The sequence below is a fragment of the Pseudorca crassidens genome, chromosome X (assembly GCF_039906515.1).
Source record: "Pseudorca crassidens isolate mPseCra1 chromosome X, mPseCra1.hap1, whole genome shotgun sequence".
NCBI classification, from domain to species: domain Eukaryota; kingdom Metazoa; phylum Chordata; class Mammalia; order Artiodactyla; family Delphinidae; genus Pseudorca; species Pseudorca crassidens.
In genome coordinates, this window is record NC_090317.1 from 90,910,093 (window position 1) to 90,931,916 (window position 21,824).

General features: G+C 44.1%; 1 long non-coding RNA gene across 1 annotated transcript in view; it reads left to right on the plus strand.

The window, feature by feature from the left end:
- Nucleotides 1-4,041: 4,041 nt before the first annotated feature.
- Nucleotides 4,042-21,824, plus strand: part of LOC137217540 (uncharacterized) — a 35,686-nt gene continuing 17,903 nt past the window's right edge. Inside the window, exons 1-2 of the long non-coding RNA XR_010940131.1 lie at nt 4,042-4,295; nt 11,905-11,967. This is a non-coding gene — a long non-coding RNA (uncharacterized lncRNA). The remainder of the gene's footprint in view (nt 4,296-11,904; nt 11,968-21,824) is intronic.

Genomic DNA, 21,824 nt, shown 5'->3' on the forward strand with positions numbered 1-21,824 from the left:
TACAAGAATGAGGTCTTGTATTTATTTCTGGTATATTTCCAGAGCCTGGGGTTTCTGAGGTATTTTTGTTGAGTGTGTCATGCCATGGTGTGATGCCTTTAAGGTGTTTCAGGGTCTGTGTCCTGACGTGTGAGGTCTCTGAGCTGTTTGGGGTCTGTGTTCAAGGTGTGAGTCCCCAGAGCTGTTTCAGCCTTTGTGTTCCAGGGTGTGAGGTGTCCAAGGTCTTTGGATTCTGAGCTCGTTTGGGATGTGAAATTTCTTTTCCTTTCAGAGATGTCAGTCTCAGGGCGTGGTTTCTCTGTCCTATTAGGGATTACTTCCTTTTTTAAAAAAATAATTTATTTTATTAAAGTATAGTTTATTCTCAGTGTTAATTTCTGCTTCACAGCAAAATGATTCAGTTTCAGTTTTATATATATATATATATATTCTTTTTCATATTCTTTTCCATTATGGTTTATTAAGGATATTGAATATATTTCTCTGTGCTATACAGTAGGACCTTGTTTATCCATTCTCTATATAATAGTTTGCATCTGCTAATCCCAAACTCCCAATCCACCCCTCCCCCACCCCCACATTGGCAACCACAAATCTCTTCTCTGTGTCTGTGAGTCTGTTTCTGTTTCGTAGATAAGTTTTAGATTCCACATATAAGTGATATCATATGGTATTTGTCTTTCTCTTTCTGACTTACTTCACTTAGTATGATAATCTCTAGGTCCATCTATGTTGCTGCAAATGGCATTATTTCATTCTTTTTTATGGCTGAGTAATATTCCATTGTATATATATACCACATCTTTTTTTTAACATCTTTATTGGAGTATAATTGCTTTACAATGGTGTGTTAGTTTCTGCTTTATAACAAAGTGAATCAGCTATACATATACATATATCCTCATATCTCCTCCCTCTTGCGTCTCCCTCCACATCTTCTTTATCCATTCACGTGTCAGTGGACATTTAGGTTGTTTCTATGTCTTGGCTATTGTAAATAGTGCTGCTATGAACACAGGGTGCATGTATCTTTTCGAATTAGAGTTTTCTCCAGATATATGCCCAGGAATGGGATTGCTGGATCATATGGCAACTCTACTTTTAGTTTTTGGAGGAACCTCCATACTGTTTTCCATGGTGGCTGCACCAATTTGCATTCCCACCAACAGTGTAGGAGGGTAGGGATTACTTTCTTGATTGTGATATCCCTGCCCTATTTGGGGTTAGTTTCCAAAATTATTTATGGGGATGTGTCATGCTAGGTAGGGCATCTCTATTCTCTCAGCAGGTCTTTTTCCCAGAATGTGTGATCTGGGAAATGTTTTAGAGGCCTGTGTCTAGTGTATAAAGTCTATCAGGTTCTGGGCACCTGTGTCTGGAGATCTGTGAGTGGTTTGGGATTCTTGGTCTTCGTGTGCAAGTTTTCCAAGCTCATGTGCATCCTGAGTTCCATGATGTAGCGTTTTTGAGTAATTTGGGTTTTGTTTCCAGGCATGAGGTTTCTGAACTTTTTGGTGGTCTCGGTTGCAGAGAGTGATATGTCTGATCTATTAGGGTCTGTGTCCAGGCAGTGAGGTCACTGAGTTTTATCAGTGTCCCTTTTCCCAGGTGTGAGGTGTCTGTGTTTTTTGAGTGTCTGAGTGCTTAAGTATAAAGTCTCATAGGCTATTTGGGGTTTGTTTCTAGGGTCTGAAATCTTTGATCTATTTATTTATCTAACTTGTGTGCCAAGTTGTAAGGTCTCTGAAATGTTTCCAGGTCTGCGTCCAAGGTATGAGGTCTTTACATTGTTGTAAACTTTGTGTCTCAGGGTTTTGGGGTATCTGAGATGTTTAGGGGCCTTTGTTAGAGGGTATTAAGTCTCTGCACTGTTTTGGAAACTTTCTTCCAGGGTGTGGGGTCTCTGAGTGTTTGGATGTCTGTGTTCCTGAGTATAAAGTCTCATTAGCTGTTCAGAGCTCTGTTTCCAGAGTCTCAGGTCGCTGTACTATTTTTGGTTCTGTGTCTTGTCCCAGGGTGTGAGGCTCCTGAGTTGCTTAGGAACTTATGTGCAGGATGTCACCTTTCTGAGATGTTTGGGGTCAATATCACAGCAAGTGGGATCACTGAAGTGATTATGATTTGGGGCACAAAGTTTGTGTCACGGCTCTCTGAGCTGTTTGGGTGTGAGGTCTCAGAGCACTTTGCAGGGCCGTGCTCATCTTATATCTTTGAGCGTTTTTTTCCCACTTGCTCGCCCATTAACATTATGTCCTTTAGACAGTCCTTCCTGCAGGTACATGTGTGGCACCCTCATTCTGTTTGTGTCCAGGCCTCTGCATTGTTTTGTGGTGTATGTCAAGAGCGTGAGGTCTTTGTCCAGATTCTTAAAAAAAAATTATTTATTTATTATTTATTTATTTTTGGCTGTGTTGGGTCTTTACTGCTGCACGTGGGCTTTCCCTAGTTGCAGTGAGTGGGGCTACTCTTCGTTGCAGTGCACAGGCTTCTTACTGCAGTGGCTTCTATTGTTGTGGAGCACGGGCTCAGGCACGCGGGTTTCAGTAGTTGTGGCACGCAGGCTCAGTAGTTGTGGCTTGTGGGCTTAGTTGCTCCGCAGCACGTGGGATCTGCGCAGACCAGGGATCGAACCCGTGTCCCCTGCATTGGCAGATGGATTCTTAAACCACTGCGCCACCAGGGAAGTCCTGTCCAGATTTTTAATGTAAATCTCAGGTGGCAAGGTGTCTGAGCTGTTTTGGGGCCTGTGTCCGTGGTATGAGGTATGTGAACTATTTGGGGTTCACGTCCCGGTGTGGAGGGTCCCTGAGGTGTTTTGGTGTCCCAGGGAGTGAAGTCTCTGAGATGTTTGTAGGAGTCTGTGACTGGAGGATAAGATCTATGAACTAACTGGTTATCTATGCCTCATCGTGTGAGTTCTCCAAGCTCTTCTGTGCTCTGTGTTCAAAGATGTGACAACCCTGAGCGATTTGGGGTATGTTTCCAGTGTTGGGGTCTTATTCTGTCTCACAGCCAGCCCGTACTCCATGGCATAAGATGAATCACCCTTCCCCGCCAGTTGTGTGCTCCTCCCATTCTTGTGCACACAGACCTGTGCATGTGTATTTCCTTAGAACACATATTTAGAAGTGGAACTGCCGGGTCAAAGGAGTCACTTATTCAACAACCCCCCCCCCCTTTGAGCAACTACTGTGTACAGGGCACAGTTTTAGGTGCTGCGGAGACACAGGGGAACTAGAAATCCATATACACCCTGCTGGTACTGTCATTCTAGTGGGAAGGGGGTGTCATTTTTTTATTTTGATAGATACTGGCACACAAATTCACACTTCCATCAGTGGCATCAGGGGAACGAATGCCTTCTTACAGGCCACTGCTCTGCAGCAAGGGGTCGGATCCCTTGGCATGGCTCTCAACAAGATCATCAGATTATGGGGCTGGAACAGTCTATCGAGGGATGTGTAAGAGGGAGACGGGGATGGAACATGGGCCGGGGGAGGAAGATATGAAAAAGAGAGAGAGTCTAGTTGTTTTGGCATGAACCGAAGTTTGAATGACCCTCAGGACATTGACATGAAACAGCCCTTCTTAGATCGCATACACGAAGGGCATGAGGGTTGGGAATGAAGAGTTAAGGATGAGACTTTGCAGCTCCGGGACACACTATTGCGTGATGCGAAGATGGAACAGTCTGCTCTGGGAGGTACCACGGGGGTGAGGGGTCGTGTATTTTGGAAGAAACCACTGTATGTTTGGGGACACGAAAGATCCCACGCGTGGATCGGCCCCTACCCCAGACGGAGAGAATGGCGATGCCCTGACTGGCCTTGGCCCCGGGGGCCAGGGTGGGGATAACCCCACCCTCAGCATAGAGCCCCCACCTATCTGGAAGCCGCCTTCTGGTCCCGCCTGCGTTGGCTCTACCGATTCTAATCAACAGCGGGGGTGTGGAGTGGGTGGAAGGGTGCGGAGCGGTGATTGGCTCCTGAATGAGTAGGGCGGGATCAAGTCCTGCTCTGAGGCTCTGACTGGCCGCCGCTAGATTGTTTACCCAAGCTCTTCCAGGGTACCGAGGTTTTCCGGAATCACGTATAGGCTGCGAGCTGGGTCCTCCGGCTCCGGGCTGCCATTGGCTGCTGGTTCGGCGCAGGCGCTATGGTTCCCGGGTTGGAGTTCGGGGTTGCTGAGGCAGGGCTTTGGCTACTGGAGACTATAGGTTCGAATCCTATCTAGGAACTTCAGTTTGCGCACCTGTAAAAGAAGCTGGCATTATTGGCTGGCACAGAATGTGTCGGGTAATCTTTTCTATTCTCTTCTACCTGTTCTTTCTCTTTTTAAAACAATGCTTATTACGTCCCATTATATTGATTAGAGGATCCATTCACCATTCACAACAGCACTGAGAAAAATTCTTCTCCAGGGTTCATGACATCGTTGTATCAGGCTGCCTCTGTAGGTCTGAGCCCTGCAGCGAAGGTTCAAGGCGATCTCATGATCCTTCTTCAAGCCATCCCCTCCTCCCCGCAGAGAGGATGACTTGGAGGTTTCCTGCCCCCTCTGGACCAGGCCTGACTGGGGTGTGTGATGGTGGTGTGTGTGTAGTAGGGTGAGGGGTTGGGCCATAAATGACTAGAGAGCAATGCGTGATTTCATGCTCTAGGATAGAGGGGTGTGTGGCAGTTAAAGGAGAATTTTGAAGGGAGGCAAGTCTTAAGTCAAAGGAGTAAACTTTTTAATGATGGGATTTTAAGCATCAGGCAGGGGAGGTGTTTGGCTGAGTGTGAGTAGGAGGAGAGTGGTTCTCAATTCAGTCAACTCATAATGTGGTTATTATATGCTGTGTGCAGTTTGGAGGACCGTGTCCAGAATGTGAAATCTCATTTTTTGGAATCTCAGTTCAGGGCATGACATCTATGAGCAGACTGCGAAATTTCTCTCAGCTGTTTTGGGGGTCTGCATCACAGGGGTTTAGGTCTTCCAGACGTTTGTGGATCTCTGTCCCAGGGTGTGAAGTCTCTAAGCTCTTTGAGGGTCTTTGTCCTTGGGTATGCCGGGGTTTTTTTTTTCCTTAAAGTTGAATTTCATTTTTGTTTTTGGCATTTCTCTGACTACTAAAGGGGCTTAATATTGTTTTCTGAGCTTGTGGAACGATGTATTTAAGTTTTATAAATTCCCTTTTATGTTCTTTGATCTTTTTTTTTCTTTAAAAATTTATTTTAAAATCATTTTAGACTTAGAGAAAAATTGCAAAAATAGTGCAGAGTTCTTGTATACCCTTTGCCCAGCTTCCCCTAATGTAAAGAACTTACATAACCATAATACAATTTTAAAAGCAGGAAATGAATGATACTATTGTTCGTGAGGTGTTGTTCACCTATTTGCTGTGTGTCCAAGGTGTGAAATATCTGAGCTCTTTAGACCCAGAGCTCTCTTGGGATCTGTGTCCCATGCTATGATATCTCTGAGCATTTGGTGTCTGTTTCTAGATGCTAGGTTTTTCATCTTCTTGGTGGTTTCTGCCCCAGAGAATGTTGTCTTTGACTTGTTAGGGGTCTCTTGAGGGCATGTCTTCTCTGAGCTGTTTAGGCTTCTGTATTCAGGGTGTGAGGTCTTTGAGCACTTTGGGGGTCTATGTCCAAAGCTGTGTGTACTCTCAGTTACTTTTTATTGGTCTTTATCAGAGATTCTGAGGTTAGTAAGTACTTTCGGGTTCTGTATCTAAGGCAGGGTTTCTCAACCTCCGCACTATTGACAATTTTGTGTTTTTCTTTTTTGGATATTGCTGAAATTTATTATGTAAGTGAAAACTCAGACCTTGAATGTTTGGATTATGGTATTCTAGATGAATTTTCCCCAAATCAAGAATAAGTGGATATGTATAGCACAGGGAACTCTTCTCAGTATTCTGTAATAACCTATATGGGAAAAGAATCTGAAAAAGAATGGATATATGTATATGTATAACTGAATCACTTTGCTGTACACCTGAAACTAACACAACATTGTAAATCAACTGTACTCCAATATAAAATAAAAAATTAAATTAAAAAACTAACTAAGATGTGTGAAAGAATAAGAAAAAACCTCTGTGTTTTAAGCCAGTGTGAATAGATTTCTGTTATTAAAAGCAGAATTAAAACAACCGTTAAACTTAAAAACAACAAAAAAAAGACGAATACACTAAAAAAAAAGAATAAGCGGTTAAGTAATACATTTTTAAATTGAAGTATAATTGACCTACAACACTATGTTAGTTCCAGGTGTACAGCATAATGATTTGATATTTCTATACATTACAAAATGATCACCACGCACTACTGACATTTTGAATTGGAAAATTCTTTACGGAGGGCATTGTAGGATGTTGTATTCATTTGCTAGGGCTGCTGTAAAAAATAGTACCGCAAACTAGGTATCTCAAACAACAGAAATTTATTTTCTCACAGTCTGAAGGCTGGAAGTCCGAGATCAAGGCGTCAGTCGCGTTGGTTCCTTCTGAGGGCTGAGAATCTGTTCCATGCCTTTCTCCTAGCTTCTGGTGGTTTGCTGGCAGTCTGATATTCCTTGGCTTTTGCTGCATCACTCTGATCTCTGCCTTAATCTTCACATGGCGTTCTCCCTGTGTGTGTCTCTGTGCCCAAATTTCCCTTTTTATAAAGACACCAGTCATACTGCATTAGGGGCTCACCCCACTCCGGTATGACGTCGTCTTACATCTGCAATGACCCTATTTCCAAATAAGATCACGTTCTGAGGTCCTAGGGATTAGGACTTCGACATGTGAATTTTGAGGGGACACAATTCAACCCATAACAGATGTTTAGCATGAGAAAGAAAGGAAAGGAGGGAGAGAGAGAGGGAGCAGCCCCCAACATTCAGAAGCTATCCTGGCACTCACAGCTAGGCTATGTTATTCTCTTATTAGACATAAACAATCTCACAGAATACTAACCTCAGACAAGGTTATTCTAAGACCATGCTAAAATGAGACAAAGCAAAGCCACTTTATAATGTTATCCAAGCACAGACAAAAACAAGTTCGCTCTGCCACCCACAAGATACCAAATATTTCCCTCTTTTGGTTAAAATGAGTGACTGCTACTCCTCTATCAATTTCAGCTTTATCCTTACTCTAGTTTTCCCTCCCCATAGATTTAAAGGTTTACTGAGATACCCAATCAAAATTTCCCTCACTTTCTGACAGCCTCCAATCTAGAGTGAGCCCCCACTTCCTTAGACCCTCCCCCAAACCACTCAACTGAAGCCCAGATTCTGTGATCCGTTCTTTCGAACACCCTCTTACCAAGATGTCCCATGGTTCCCCACGTTCTTCTTCACTGCAATGAGTAATAAGCCCAACTTGTTTAACTACAGGTATGTTCCTGGGGGTGGGGGTCTTTGGCTAAAGAGCACCGACAAGCATCACCCCTGATCTCCACTCACAAGATGCCAATAGCACCTCTGCCCTCCCAGCCTTGACAACCAAAACTGTGCCTAGATATTGCCACATATTCCCTGGGGGCTAGGGTGTGACGTGTTTGAGCAGTTAGGGGTCTTTTTCTGAGGTTTGTGTTCTCTGAGAGATGTTTGGATCTGTGTCTCAGGATGGGAAGTCTCTGGTCTGTCTCAGGGTCTCTGCCCCAATGTTTGAAAGCTCTGAGCTTTTTGGGGTGCTGTGTCAGGAATGAGTGACCTCATCATGTACCAAAATCCAGACATGAGGTGTTTGTGGCACCCCCACCATCCCTGGCCATTTCATGAAGGCAGTGAGAGGTGGGGGTCACGTGATTGGTTGTGAACTCCTTCACATGGATTCATAGCAAGCCCAGCTTCCTCGTCTGGATCATGAAGTATAGGTGGTCGGCTTCCTTCAGAACCTGTCTTGCCCTTTGTTCTGGAGGTCACAGGGTCTCCTTTGACACTCTTTGTGGAGATCGTATTATAGGGAGGTATTTGTTGTGTCTCCTGACATCAGCTCCAGAGTGGAGACCCCTGTCTCTCAGGATGGGCATTGCTCATATGGATGTTGGGGTCCATCTCCCCTCAGGCCTTGTTCACACCTAGTACTACCAGTTCACACCCAGTACACATAGGTTTTGGAGGCTGGTAGACCTTATTTCAGAGTCTGGAACCCCCAAGTCCTGGTTGGATGGTAGGAGAGTCTAATTTTTTGGATCATCTTTCTAAACCTTAATTTGCTGAGGTTTTACAAGACTTCTCTGAGTCAATAGGACAATGTACAATCCACGCACCTACAGTCCCCTGACTTCTGAAAGCAGAATTCAGGGGTCAGGGGAGGGATGCAATCCAGGTAAGTGCCCTCTCTGGCCAGGGGCCAGTGTGGGTCTGAGATTGTCTCAGTTGGAATGTAGGAGTAACGTGCACATATCATTTACTATAAATGTATGTTGGGTTCAAGAAAGAGTAGACACTCTCCAGAATTGTGTCTCCATCTCTACGAAATCCACAATTTTACTTCAGCTGTTCTCTTGAGAACAGACATAATAGGCTGTATACCATGAGGCAAGGGTACACAGTGAGGAAAAAACATTGTTCCTTTTGTGAAAACTGTAAGTCTGATTATAAGAGAGACAGGTTTGTGCATTTATTCAAGAGGCAGGGGCTGAGGGGGAGGGTGCAGAGGCTCAGTGAGTCAAAGAAGCCTGAAGAGAAATTTTAAAAATAGTTTGAATGAAATGAAAATGATAATAAAATTTACCAATTTGTGGATGCAGCAGAGCAGTGTTTACTTAGAGGGAAGTTTAAAAGGCATTTTGGCTTCTGCCTTGCTCTTTCTTGGATCTCTTGCTCTAGTGGAAGCCAGCCACCATGTTGTGAGGACACTCAAGCAGCCCCTTGGGGAGACACCTGTACCACAAAACTGAAGTACCTCAGCCAAAAGCCAGCACTAACTCACCAGCCATGTGAGTGATCCAACATGGAAGTGGAGCTTCTGGCCCCACTCCAGCCTTCAGATGACTGTAGCCCAAGAGACCAAAGCCAGAATGATGCAGCTAAGCTGCTCTGAGTTCCTGACTCCCCAAAACTGTGTGAGATAATTAATGCTTACCATTGTTTTAAGCTGCTAAATTTTGGGGTAATTTGTGGTGTTTCTGAGCTCTTTGAGAGTCTCTGTTCAGGGTTCCAGTTTCCTGAGTTTTTTGTAACCTGTATCCATATCTGCATGTTTTAAGCATTCTGTGTTTCACATTTTTAGGTCTCTGATCTCTTTGGGTTCTCTCTCTGTGTTTTAGATCTCTGAACTATTTGAGGATCTAGGTCCAAAATTAAGGGAGTTCTGGGCTGTTTTTCTGTTCATGTCTAGAATGTGATCATAACTATTTGGGATCCTTAATCCCAGGGTATGACATCTCTAAAATACTTTGTACTTGGGTCCAGGATTTGAAGTCTCTGAGCCCTCTAGCAGTCTGTTCTGGATATGAGGGCACTGAGGTGTTTGGGAGTCTGTGTCTCAGGTTTCACAGCCTTGAACTCTTTGAAGGACTGTGTACAGGTTTTGTTTCTTCTTTGAGTTATATGGATTTTTATGTCCTAGAAAGCAATATCACCAAGGTGACTAGAGGCTGCATCCAGGGCACTGGGTGTCAGAGCTGTTTGGGCCACTGAGTTCCTGGATATGAAGTTTCTGTGGTGTTTGAGGGTCTGTGTCCAGATATTGATATTACTGATTTTGAGGGCAGGGGGAATCTGTGTCCTAGGGCTTCAGCTCTCTAAACGGTTTATGGGTGTTATAAGGTTCCTATGCTGTTTGTGGATGTACGTCCCAAATGTGTGGGATCCCAGACATGACTGTGACTGAATGTTGCAGTATATGACGTCTCTGTTCATGGGTATATATACCGGGGTGTGAGGTATCTGAGCTCTTTGAGTGTGTGTCTCAGGTTATGATGTCTCTCTGATCTGTTTGGGTGTTTGTTTCCCAGGATGAGAGATTTCTGATTTGGTTGTGGGTGTATATTCCAGGATGTGAGTTCTCTGATCTATTTGGATGTATATGTCCAGGGCATGAGGTTTTTGCTCTGTTGTGGGTATATGTCCAATGGTATAAGGTTTCTGATCTGCTTGAGGGTATATATCTCAGGGTATGAGACCTCTGATCTGTTTGTCATTGTATGTCACAGGATGTGAGATCTCTCTTCTTGGGTGTATGTCAAATGTATAAAGTCTCTGATCTGTTTTTGGGGTTTATGCCCTTGGATGTTAGAGCTCTGATCTCTTTGTGCGTATATGTGCCTGTGTGTGAGCTCTCTGATCTGTTTGTGGTATATGTCCCAAGATATGAGGTCTCTGAGCTCTTTGTGGATATATTTCCCTGGTTGTTATATTTCTGAGCTTTTTTGGTTGTGGTTTTCTGGGGGTATAAGTACTCTGATCTGTTGGTTAATTGTGTGTTGCAGGATATGAGGACTATTCTATCTGAGGGTGTATGTCCCAGAGTGTGAGGTCTCTGCTGTGTTTGTGGGTGTGGGTATGAGGTCTCTAAAGTGTTTGTGGGTATAGTTCCCCGTATGTAAGTTCCTTGAACTCTTTGTGGGTGTATGTCCCACAATGTGAAATCTGTCATCTATTTCTGGGTATATGTCCCAGAATGAGGTCTCAGATCTCTCTGTCCCTGTATATGTCTCAGTATGTGAGGTCTCTCTTCATGGGTATATGTCAAGGATATGAGCTCTCTGATACTTTTGTGTTCATATGTCCCAGGGAATGAGGTCTCTGACCTGTGTTTTTTTTTGGGAGGGTTGCATAATGTGAGTTCTCAAGTATGTTTGTGGCTGTATGACCTATGATGTAGGTGTCTGACCTCTTTGGGCATGTGTGTCCCATGGTGAAAAGTCTCTGAGCTCCTTGTTGGTATATATCCCAAGGTGTGAGTTCTCTGGTCTGTTGGGTGGTATATTTCCTAGAATGTAAGGTCTCTGATCTGTTTTGTTGCTGTACACTACTGTGTAAGTCTGTCTTCCTTGGTGTATGTCAAGGTCTGTTGGTGGGTGTATTTCCCAGAGCATGAGGACTCTGATCTGTTTCTGGGTGTATGTCCCACAGTAAGAAGTCCCTGATCTGTTTGTCCATATAAGTCTCTGTATGTAAGGTCTCTGATCTTTTCATAGCCGTATCAAGAGTTTGAAGTCTTTCATCTCTTATGGTTATAATTCCGAGGTGTGATGTCTGTGTTGTGTTTGTGGCTTTATGTCTTGGAATTTTAGGTATCTGGGTTGTTTCTGCAATATCCCAGGATGTGAGGTCTCCAATCTCTTTGTGTGTATAGGTCTCAGTTGTGAGGTCCTGATCTATTTGTGGGTATATTCATCAGAATGGGAGAGCTCTGATATGTTTGTGGATGTCTGTCGCAGAGTGAGAGGTCACTGATTTGTTTGTGCATATAGGTCCTGGGATCTGAGATCTGTGATCTTCTTGTCACTATAATTACCAGTATGTGAGGTATTGTTCATGGGTGTATGTCAAACATGTAAGTCCTCTGATATGTTTGTGGGTTGAATGAACCTGGTTGTAAGGTTTCTTTTTCTTGTGGGTTATGTCTCAGTGTGTGAGGCTTATGAGGTCTTTTTGGGTATAGGTCCCATGGTGTGAGGTCTCTGATCAGTTTGGGGGATTATTTACTAGTTTATGACCTTTTGAGGGTTATGACCTTTTTTGTCATTGTATGTTCCAGGATGTGAGGTCTGTGACTGTTTGTCATTGTATGTTCCTATATGTGAGGTCTCTTACATGGGTGTGTGTAAAAAAATGTTGTCTTTGACCTATCTGTGGTTGTGAGTCCTTGGGTGTAAGGTTGCTGATTTATGGGTTTAATTCCTAGAGTTTGACATTGCCAACTTGTTCGCAAGCATATGTCCCATCATGTGATGTCTCTTATCTTTTCAGGGGTGTATATCCCTTGACGTGAGGCTGTCATCTATTCCTCAATGTATTTCCCCAATGAGAGAGGTAAGGTCTCTTACCTGTGTAAGGGTGTATGTCCTGTGATGTGAGGCCCCTAATTTATTTGTAGGTGTATTTCCAGGATATGAGCTGTCTCCTCTCTTTTGAGTGATATATTCCAATTTGAGAGGACTCTGCTTCGTTTCTGAATGTTTTTCCCAGTATGTGGGGTCTCTGATCTGTTTTTGGTGGATACTGCAGGATTTGAGTTCTCTGGTATATTATGTATGTATGTCCCAGGTTGTGAGGTTCCTAATCTCTTTGTGGGTGTACATCACAGAATGGGGGTCTCTGATTGTTTGTGTGTGTTTATCAAGGGTGTAAGGCCTGATCTGATTGTGCATTTATGTCCCAGGATGTAAGAACCCCAGCTGTTTGTAGGCATTTGTCCCAGGATGTGAGGTCTCTGATCTGTTTGGGTATGTTTGTCCATGGGTGAGATTTCTAATCTGTTTTAGGGTACATATCCCAGGATGTAAGGTCTCAGATCTCATTGTGGGCCTAATTCCCAGGATTTAAGGTCTCTGATCATTTGTGTGTTTCTCTACTTTTTTTTTTTTTTTTTGCGGTACGCAGGCCTCTCACTGTTGTGACCTCTCCTGTTGCGGAGCACAGGCTCCGGACGCGCAGGCTCAGCGGCCATGGCTCACGGGCCCAGCCGCTCCGCGGCATGTGGGATCTTCCCGGACCGGGGCACGAACCCGTGTCTCCTGCATTGGCAGGTGGACTCTCAACCACTGCGCCACCAGGGAAGCCCTCTCTGTTTTTTAATGGGTGTACATCTCACGCTGTGAGTTCTCTGATCTGCTAGGAGGATTATTTCCCAAGATTTGAGATTTCTGATTTGTTTTTGGGTACATACCATAGCATATGAAGTCTTAGATCTCTTAGGGTGTGTATGTCCAGAGAGTGTAAGGTTTGTGACCTCTCTGTGGTTGTGTTTCATGGTATGAAGTTCCTTCTCTGTTCATTCCTATGTTCCAGTATGTGATGTCTGCTCACGAATTTTTTCGGGGTTGTGGGTGTTCTGATCTGTTTGTTTTATATTCCAGGACTTGAAGTCTCTCATCTGCTTGGTGGTGAATGTCCCAGAGTGAGGTGTCTGAGCTCTTTGTGTGTGTATGTCCCAGGGAGGGAGGGCCGTGATGGGTTTGTGGGTATATATTGTGAGGTTTCTGATCTGTTTAGAAGTGAATTCCAGCAAGTGATATATCTGAATTCTTTATGAGTGTATGTACCAGGCTTTGAGGACTCTCACATGTTTGTTAGTATATGTGCTGGTGTGAGAATGCTAATCTATTTCTGGGTGTACTACCCCGCACGTGAGGTCTCTGAACTGTTTTTAGGCTTATGTTGCAGGATTTGAGGTCTGTGATTTCTTATTTATTTATTATTTTTGGCTGCATTGGGTCTTCGTTGCTGCATGTGGGCTTTCTCTAGTTGCAGTGAGCAGGGGCTACTCTTCGTTGTGGTGTGTGGGTTTCTCATTGCGGTGGCTTCTCTTGTTGCAGAGCACGGGCTGTAGTGCATGGGCTTCAGTAGTTGCAGCACGTGGGCTCAGTAGTTGCGGCGCATGGGCTCTAGAGCGTAGGCTCAGTAGTTGCAGTGCACAGGCTTACTTGTTCCACGGCACGTGGGATCTTCCCGGACCAGGGCTCGAACCCGTGTCCCCTGCATTGGCAGGCAGATTCTTAACCACTGCGCCACCAGGGAAGTCCCTGTAATTTCTTTATGCCTATATTTTCCAGGTTTTTAGGTCCCTGATCTGTTTGTGGGTGTGTATTTCAGGTGTGAGCTCCCTGATTAGTTTGTGGATGTGTGTATCCCAAGATATGTGTCTATGCACGTATGTCTCTGTTCAGTTGAAGACTGGCCCTCAGCGATATCCATGTCTCAATCCCTGGAGCCTGTGACTATGTTAACTTTCTGGCAGAAGGGACTTTGCAGATGCAGTTACGTTAATCACTTTAATGCTGGGAGTTTATCCTGGATTATCCAGGTGGGCCCAGTGTAATCACTAAGGTCCTTACGTGTGGGAGGCAGGATGGTGAGAGTCAGAAATAACACTGGGACAATGCGAGCTGTCAAAGAAGGTGATGTCATGATGGAAGCAGAGTCAGAGAAGGAGATATGACACCTGAAGCAGAGAGCAAAGAGATAAGAGAGACATTTGAAGATGAAACACTGCTGGCTTTGAAGATGGAGGAAGGGGCCATGAGCCAAAGACTGCAGACAGCCTCTAAAACTGGAAAATGCAAGGAAGTGCATTCTCTCTTGGAGCCTCCTGGAGGAAGGTAGCTCTGCCAACAACTTGATTTTATCTCTGTAAGACTCAGTTTTGGGTCTCTGACCTATAGAAATGTAAGATAATAAATTAGTGTTGTTTTACAACACTAAGATTGTAGTAATTTGTTACAGCAGTGATAGGAAATGAGCACAGTGTCCCGGGTTGTGATGTCTCTATCTGGTTGTAAGTGCACATCCCAGGATGATAACTCCATCATCTGTGAATGTGCGTCTGATGGTGTGAGGGTGTGTGTCCCCAAATTTGTGGTCTCTGAGCTGTTTGTTGGTTTACGTCTCAGAATGTGAGGTCTCTAATCTGTATGTGTCCTAGGATGCTAGGTCTCTGAGCTGATTCAGGGTGTATGTCCAGTATATGAGGTCTTTTTTTGGCCTTGTGGCTTGTGGGATCTTAGTTCCCCAGATCAGGGATTGAACCCAGGTCCATGGCAGTGAAAGCACTGAGACCTAACCACTGGACTGCTGGGGAACTCCCATAGTATATGAGGTCTTTAAGATGTCTGTGGTTTGCATTCCAGGTTATTAGGTTTCTGGTGTGTTTTGGAGGTATTTCTGATGATAGTGAACTTTCTGCTTTCCTTGGTGGTACATCTACCAGAATATGAGGTCTCTAATCTGTTTAGTTATGAATATCCAAGTTGTGAGGTTTCAAAGAGCTCGCTGTGAGTGTATGTCCCTTGGCCCGAATCCTCTGATCTCTTGTGAATACTTGTCCTTGTCTATGAGCTCTCTGATCTCTTTGCAGGTATATGTCACAAGATATTCGTTCTGTGATCTATTTCTGGCTCTTTTTCATAGCATGTCTGGTCTCTGACGTACTTGTGTGAGTGTACGTTGCAGGATTTGAGATCTCTGATCTAGTTGTGGGTGTCTGGTTGTATATGGTCTCTGATGTGTTCTGGAGTATATCCCGTGATGTCCCCTGTTCTGTTTGTTGGTATATTTCTCAGAGTTTGAGATCTCTCATTTTTTTTTTTTTTTTTTGCGGTACGTGGGCCTCCCACTGTTGTGGCCTCTCCCGCTGCGGAGCACAGGCTCCGGACGCGCAGGCTCAGCGGCCATGGCTCACGGGCCCAGCCGCTCCGCGGCACGTGGGATCTTCCTGGACCGGGGCACGAACCCGTGTCCCCTGCATCGGCAACCACTGTGCCACCAGGGAAGCCGCTCTCTGATCTTTTTGAAGGCATAGGTTGCAGGGTTTGAGGTCTGTGGTCTCTTTGTGTTACATGTCCAGGTTGTGAGGTTTCTAATCTGTTTGTTGAGGTGTATCCCAGGATGTGAACTCTCTGATCTTTGTGTGTGTGTCAGGAGGGGGCGGGGTGGTATATGTCTAATGGTGTGAAGATTCAGATCTGTTTTCTGGTAAATGAACCAGGTTAGAACGACTCTGATGTGTTTGAGGATGTTTTCCCAGGATGTGAGTTCTCTGATCTGTTTCTGAATACAGGTCCTAGGACGTGAGGTCTCGGAGCCCTTTGTGGATGTACATCCCAGGCGTGAGTTCCCTGAGCTGTTGGAGGTTGTATACCGCAGGGTGTTAGATCTCTGATGCTTTTGGTGTTATTTGCAAGCGTATGAGATTTCTGATTTATATGCTCAAACATATAACAGGATGAGAGGTTTATTATGTGTTAAAGTGTGTATATCCAAGGTATGAGGTTTCCAAGCTCTTTTTGGATGTATATCTCAGGGTTGAGGTCTCTGATCTGTTTGCAGGTATGTGCCCTAGGATTTGATCTCTCTCATCTCCTTGTCGGTATATTCTCCAAGATGTCAAGTATCTTTAATTACCTATATGAGCTCATTACTTTATATGAGCTCTCTAACATGTTGTAGGTTCTTATTGCTGGGTTTGAGGTCTCTGAGCCATTTTTGGTTGTATTTCTCAGATGAGGTCTTTGATCCATTTGTGTGTGTATCACAGTATGTAAAGTTTTTTTTTCTGGTCTCTTTTGCGTGTTAGTCAAGGGTGTGAGGTCTGTCTGTTTGTGGGTATGTGTCCCACAATGTACATCTCTCTGCTCTCTTTAGATATATGTCTGAGGGTAGAAGGTCTCTGATTACTTTCTAGATGTGTGACTCCGGATGAGGGATGTGAGCTATTTCTGGTGCATGCCCCAGGATTTTAGCTTTTCGAGCTTTTTGGAGGTGTGTGTTTTGGGATGTGAGGTCTCTAATTGTGTGTGTATGTCTCTGCTCTGCCGACTTAAGGCCTCCTAAAGATGTCGTAATCCTTGTCTCATGTTCTCATCCTTGGAAACTGTGAAGATGTGACCTTACATGTTAAAAGGTACTTTGCAGATGTGATTAAATTAAGCATATTGAGATGGGGAGATTTTCTTAGGTTTTCTAGGTGGGTCCAATGTAATCCAATGAAATGAGGGCGACAGGATGGTTATTGTCAGGAACACAAAGTAATGACATGGGCCAGGTCAGATACAGTGATCTCATGATGGAGATGTTTGTGGGTATGTGTCCCAGCTTGTGAAGTCCTTGAGCTGTTGTTGGGAGTATATTCTAGGATGTGACATTTCTAATTGTTTGTGCATATAAGTCTGTAGTTGGGCAAATAATAGGTCCCAGCAAAGGGCATGTGACCAGGGAGCCCTAATCGGGGAGGAGATATGATGATGGAAGCAGAGTCAGAGATCAGTGAGATTTGAAGATGAAGTGATTATGGCTTTGCAGGTGTAGGAAGGGGCCAGGGACCAAGAATGCAGGCAGTTCTGGAAACTGGAAAAGGCAAGAAAATGGATTCTCCCTAGAGTCTCCAGAAGGAAGACAGCTGTGTTTGCACCTTACTTTAGGACTGTAAGACCCATTTTGGGGTTTCTGACCTACACAAATGTAATATAATAAGTAAATTTGTGTTTTTTCATGATACTAAGATTGTGGTGATTTGTTAGAACAGCAATAAGAAACGAATACGGTGTCCCGGGTTGCAGTGTCTCTATCTGGCTGTCCGAGGATGTGAACTCCACAGTGTTTGTGAGTGTGTGTCTGATGGTGGGGGTCTCTGAACTGTGTGTGGCTGTGTGAACCAGGGCGAGAGATCTCTGACCTGTTTGAGAGTGTTTGTCTCCCTAAAATTGTGGGCTCTGAGATTTCTGTGGGTGTACATCCCAGGACATGCGGGCTCTGGTCTGTTTGTGAGTGCATGTCCCAGGATATGAGGTCTCTGCACTGATTATTTTTTAACTTTTTCTTTTATATTGGAGTATAGTTGATGAACAGTGTTGTGTTAGTTTCAGATGTACAGCAAAGTGATTCAGTTATACATATATATGTACCTATTATTTTCCAAATTCTTTTCCCATTTAGGTTGTTCCATAATATTGAGCAGAGTTCCCTGTGCTATACAGTAGGTCTTTGTTGGTTATCCATTTTAAATATAGTAGCGTGTACATGTCAATCCCACACTCACTAACTATCCCACCCCCCCACCCTTCCCCCCTGGTAACCATAAGTTTGCTCTCTAAGTCTGTCTGCACTGTTTTTGTGTATACGTATATGAGGTCTCTGAGATGTCTGTGAGTTATGTCTAGGTTGGTAGGTCTTGGATGTTTCACAGGTATTTCTGAAATAGGAGATTTCTGATTCATTTGGTGATGTATGTATATACATATATAGATACACATATATACATATACATATATAAAAATACATATGTATATGCATATATACATACCAGGATGAGCGGTCTCTGATCTGTTTCGCTGTGTATATCCAGGTGTGAGGTTTGAAGCTCATTATGGCTGTATTTCATAGGGCTTGAGGTCTCTGATCTTTCTGTGGGTCTGTGTCCCAAGACATGAACCCTCGGAACTCTTTGTGGGTGTTCTGTGAAGATGTCAGGTATACAGTCAGCCTCGAGGTGTTTTTCCTAGAATGTGAGGTCTCTTCTTTGATTGTGGGTGTGTGTTGCAGGACTTGAGATCTCTGATCTGATCGTGGGTGTATGCCTTGGGATACAAGGTCTCTCTTCTGTGTGTGGGCGCATTTCTCAGATGAGGTCTCTGTTCTGTTTTTGCCTTTCTATCTCAGTATTTGTTTCTGATCTCTTTGTGTGTGTTTGTCAAGGATGTGAGATGTCTTCTATTTGTGGTTATATGTACCAGTTTGTGAGGTCCCTACCCTGTTTGTGGGTAGATGACACAGAACGTGTGCCTCACTTCTTTTTTGGATGTATGGCCAAGGTTGGGAGGTGTCTGACCTACTTGGAATTGTATGGCATGGAATGTGAGGTCTTTGAGCTACTTATGCGCATACATCTCAGGATGGGGTGTTTTTAATTGCTTGTGGAAGTATATCTGGGGTTGGTGGAATAAAGGTCCCTGAAAGCTGTCCATGTCCTAATCTCTGGAACAAGTTAAAAAGTCCTTTGTAGATGTGATTAAGTAATCATCTTGAGATGGAGGAGATTATCCTGAATTTTCCAGGTGAGCACAGTGTCATCACAAGGGTGCTTATAGGAGAGAGACAGAGCGGTCAGTCAGAGAAGCAGATGTGATGACAGAAATAGAAATCAGAGAGAGAGATTTGAAGATGAAAACGCTGCTGGCTTTAAAGTTGGAGGAAGGGGCCACGAGCTAAGAAACGCAGGCAGCTTCAGGTACTGGAAAAGGCAAGGAAACAGCTTCTCCCAGAGAGCCTCCAGGAGAAATGAAGCTCTGCCCACAACTTGAGTTTAGCCCATTGAAACCCATTTTTTGGCTTCTGACCTGTGGAAACGTAAGGTAATGAACTGGTGTTGTTTTATGATACTAAGATTGTGACTTGTTACAACAGCGATAGGAAATGAACAGTGTGCCGGGTTGTGATGTCTCTATCTGGTTGTCGGTACACATGCCAGGATGTGAACTCCATGATCTGTTTGTGAGTGTGTGTCTGATGGTGGGAGGTCTCTGATCTGTGTGCGGGTGTATGAACCATATTGAAAGGTCTTTGAATGTTTGAGGATGTGTGTCCCAGAACTTGTGGTCTTGTAGCTGTTTGTGGGGATATGTCTCAGAATGTGAGGTCTCCACACATTCTTTGTGTGTGCGTGTCCTAGGATGTGAGGTGTCTGAGCTGATCTGGGGAGCACATTCCAGTATGTGAGGTCTCTGATCTGTTTCTGATGTTTTCTTACCCTGAAAGATCTCTGACTTGATTGTGATTGTGGGTTGCAGGACTTGAGGTCTCTGATCCATTTGTGGGTCTCAGGTATCTATGACCTCAACATTGTGGAATATATCCCAGGATGTGAACTTTCTGATTTGTTTGTTATATATGACCCAGGGCTTGAGGTTTCTGATCCATTTGTGGGTATGCGTTGCAGAGTTTGAAGTCTGTGGTCTTTTTGTGACTTCATGTGCAGGTTGTGAGGTCTCTAATCTGTGTGTGGATGCATATCCCAGGATTTCAGCTCCCTGATCTGTTTGATGGTGTATATCACATGGTGTGAGGCCTCTGAACTATTTGTTTGAGGTCTCTGATCTGTTTGTGGCTACATGTCCGGGTGGTGAGGTCTGTAATCCCTTTGTTGGTCTGTGTCCCAGGATGTGAATGCCCTGATCTGTTTGTGGGTAGCATCTGATGGTGTGAAATGTCTGATGTGTTCACTGGCCAGTGAACCAGAGTGTGAAGTCTCCAACCTGTAGGAGGGTATTCTCCCAGGACCTGAGTTCTCTAGTCCATTTGCTTTTGGCTTGTCCTAGGAAGTGTTTGGTCTCTGAACTCTTTATGAATGTTCATCCCAAGGATGTGAGTTCTCTGAGCTCTTGGGGTGTGCACGTCCCAGGTTGTCAGATCTCTGATATTTGGGGAGGATACTTCCAAGCTTATGAGATTTCTGGTTTGTTTGCTGATATATGTGTGAGTCTGTGTCTATATATCTATATCTATGTCTATATCTATATACTTACCTGATCTGAAGGTGTGTATGTCCAGGCTGTGAGGTTACTGAGCTCCCGGTGGGTCATTTCCCTTGTTTTGAAACCTCTGACCTGTTTGGGAGGATGTCCCAAAATACAAGCTCTCTGACCTTTTAATGGGCATATGTTGTAAGATCTCAGGTCTATGATTGGTTTCTGGTCCTTTTTTTCCTAGCATATGAGGTCTCTGACTTGATGGTGGGTGTATATTGCAGGATTTGAGATCTCTGATTTGGTTGTTGGTATCTATCTCAGGTTGTGAGGTCCCTGATCTGTTTGTGAGTGTTTATCACAGTATGTGAGTGCCTGATCTCTTTGTGTGGGTTTATCCAAGGTGTGAGGTCTGCTCAGTTTGCTGCTCTTTGTGGGTTTATGTCTAAGAATGTGTTTCTCTCTGCAATTTGTGTGTGTATGTCCCAGATGGTGAGTTTAATTCCAAGTGATTGAGGACTCTGAGCACTTTTGGGGTATGTGTTCCAAAACGTATGTCTCTCTGTTCTTTTTGGAGGAATATGACAGGGTGGGAGGTGTCTCATCTATTTGGAAGTGTATGACTCAGAGCGTGAGCTCTGTGAGCTGTTTGTGCATGCATGTCTTTGGTGTCTGAATAACAGCCCCCCGCCAAGAGGTCCACTTCCTAATCCCTGGAAACTATGATTATGTTAATTTACATGGAAAAGGGGACTTTGCAGGTATGATTAATTTAGACATCCTGAGATGAGGAGGTTATCCCAGATTACCTGGGTAGGCCCAGTGTAATCACAAGTGTCCTTATATGAGGGAAGCATGAAGGCAAGAGTCAGAGAACACAATGTCGTGACAGAAGTGGAGTCAGAAAAGGTGACGTGATGACATAAGCAGAGATCAAAGAGAGATGGAGATAGAGATAGATGAATACAAAGAGAGAGACATTTGAAGATGAAACACTGCTGACTTTGAAGATGGAGGAAGGGGCCATGAGCTCGGGAATGCAGGCGGCCTATAGGAACTGGATTCTCGCTTAGGAACTCTAGAAGGAGGCCAGCTCTGCCGACACCTTGACTTTTACTTTGTAAGACTCCTTGCCAGTCTTCTGATCTGCAGAAATGTAAGATAACATATTTGTGTTGTTTTATGACAATAAGATTATGGTGATTTGTTACAGCACCAAGAATGTGCGGCTCTCTCATCTTTTGCATGTATGTCCCTGGGTGGAAGGTCTCTGATTTCTTTGGAGGTGAGTGGTTCCAGATGTGAATTTTTTGAGCACTTCATGGATGTATGTCCCAGGATGTGAGGTTTCTTTTTGTTTGTGCATGTATATTCTGTTTGCTCAAATATGTCCTCACCCCATTCCTGGAACTTGTTAATGTGTTGTCTTACCTGGAAAAGGGGACTTAGCAGATATGTATTAGTAAGCATCCTGAGATTGGGGCAGTTATCCTGGAGTACTTAGGAGGGTCCAGTATGGTCACAGTATAATCTTTATATGAGAGAGGCAGAACCTTCAGGATCAGAGAAGACCAAGTGACTGTGTGTGTCGAGACAGGGAGGACTATGTGGTGACATAAGTAAAGTCACAAAAGGTGATGTGATGGCAGATGTTGTGAGGTCAGAGAGAGAGATTTGAAGTTACAATGCTTGGATCCTCTGACCTGTTTGTGG